The sequence below is a fragment of the Arachis hypogaea genome, chromosome 9 (genome assembly GCF_003086295.3).
Source record: "Arachis hypogaea cultivar Tifrunner chromosome 9, arahy.Tifrunner.gnm2.J5K5, whole genome shotgun sequence".
Taxonomy (NCBI): Eukaryota; Viridiplantae; Streptophyta; class Magnoliopsida; order Fabales; family Fabaceae; genus Arachis; species Arachis hypogaea.
The window spans coordinates 8,531,890-8,534,174 of record NC_092044.1 but is presented as its reverse complement, the minus strand read 5'-3'; the positions used below and the strand labels follow the sequence as shown (position 1 = coordinate 8,534,174).

General features: G+C 35.5%; 1 long non-coding RNA gene across 1 annotated transcript; it reads right to left on the bottom strand.

Annotated features, from left to right (window-relative positions):
* LOC112712889 (uncharacterized) lies at positions 1 to 2,285 on the bottom strand. The gene is made up of 4 exons (XR_003157954.3): positions 2,113 to 2,285; positions 1,967 to 2,021; positions 1,749 to 1,878; positions 1 to 278 (listed from the first exon to the last, which is right to left on the bottom strand). It is a non-coding gene; the product is annotated as an uncharacterized lncRNA (long non-coding RNA).

Below are 2,285 nucleotides of genomic sequence, written 5' to 3'. Positions count from 1 at the left end.
TAGAGTGCCAAAGATACAAAATAACAAGCTCCTACTCAGCCTGCGAAGTCAAGACTGGCCGGAGAATATTTACATATATATATATACATACATATCCAAAACCCAAAAGTACATATACACAATCCTGCCTCTCCATAAACATCTAGGAGGATCAAAAGAACAAGTTATGCGGAGAGAAAATCAAGTACATATATACACATCATAGCATAACAAAATAATCCTGTAACCACTCTGCTTCAAGGGTCCAGACGCCTAACGAGATGCCTCTCGACTTGCATCTGAAAAACAACAACATAGTATGGAATGAGAACCGGGGGTTCTCAGTATGACAAAGGTGCCACACACATAATATATAAGGTCCTGGGAATGCCAGAGGCAATCCTAGAACGCCGACACTCAGATTATAGAGCTTAAAGTATTAAACAAAAGCCATAAAAGGTGGTTTACTAAGGATATTTAAACCTAACTTAACTTAACCTTAAATCTAAATCCCATTCTGCCATTCCTCCTTACCTCCAACTCCATCATGTATTTTCACAGACAACTAAACAGACAAAGGCAAGCACAAGAAGGTTACAAGTACTACAGATAACAAATATACATTTAACATGGCAAGTACATTTAAGCACACCCAGTTAATACACAAGCAAGTAATTCAAGTAATATGCATATGATGCATGCCTGTCTTATGGCTGATAAGGCTCATCTGTCGGTTATCCAGCCAACCTGACAAGTCTGAATTGTCCTTAGACTGTCCCCTGACGTGCATCCCCAAGAGTCTATGCATAGCTTTTTCTCAAATAATCAATATTGCTCAATGGGAGTAACATTCCCGGGAATTTATATAGTGTCCGGTCACACTTACGTCGTAGGGTCAACAGAGTATCAAGTTTTCAGCCTGGTACACGTGGTGGCAAGCCACGACATTTGATTCAGGGAATCTCGTATCTCGGATTATTCAAATTCATAAGCCATATAAATAATTTAATTATAATTCATCAACATCCACATCATTCTCAATCGCATCTCATTCATTATTATACGTCAATCATATTCAATCCTTATCCTTCATTATCACGCCTCCCATTCCGTCCATCAATAGTTCCAATTCAAAACATAATTTATTCTTTTCTAAATAAATCAAACTTAAAACATGATCATTTTCTTAATAACTCTAAATCAAATCATATAACCCTTGAATCTAAATCTTTTTAAATAATCATATAAACAAAATCTCTAATTTTTTATAAAATTTCGGCAGCATCTCCTCTAAAACTCGGACTTTGCCACCCTTTTCGGATCCAAACCTGCTTTCTTTTCAATTCAACATACCCTTCCTCATCATCATAACAGTCACCACAATAAATCTACCTCAGATCAACAATTATACTCATACAATATTCAAATTCAACGACCAAAATTCAACTAAGGATCATAGTTCACTAATCCTAGGCTTCTAACACAAAATACCTCAAATCAATAATTCACCAAATTATTAGTTAATCAACAAGTACCTAACCAACTATGTTCATCAACAATAACATTCAACCATGATTCTCTCCAAATTAACATAACAACATTCACCATCTAAAATTAATAGCTAATTATCCAATAAACTTCAACCAAATATATTCATCGATAAATTACTAAACATTAAACATATACCTGCATTCCAACTTATCCTATGGTCATCTAGCCTAAGTTTTCACAGAACATTATATATTAAATGCAAGAAACCTAAATCATACCTTGGCCGATTTCCACGCAACGACCAAAGCAAATTATTTAAAACCAAGGCAGCCCCTTCAAAATTCAACTAATCAGCTTCCTCCAAGTTCCAATATTCACAATTTCAAGCTCCAATTATTTTTTCACAACCTAATACACATTCATAACATATATATATCCAATTTAATACTCAAAGCTCAAATTCAAAGAAAATAAAATAGAATTATCGTATCCTCACCTTACCCAAACTTTACATAAACAAGAGTGAATGTTTCCCTCAAGCTAATTGGATTCTAAAACATCAGAAATCAAAGAAATTCAACATTCCCATTAAAAATTCAAAAATTGGGGAAAAAAAGGGCTGGAAGTAATTAAACAAGTTACCAGTAAAATTGTTCCGGTAGAAACGTAGAGCTCAACGCGGTGAACGTGTGGCCGCAAACAGTGCGGCGATTGGAGCTCGAACGGAGAAGTTACGAGATATTGAAAAGTGGTGTAAGGGTTAGTGAATGTTTTCTCCTCCCTGGAAGCATTTCACGCTGATTGCTGGTGAAGTG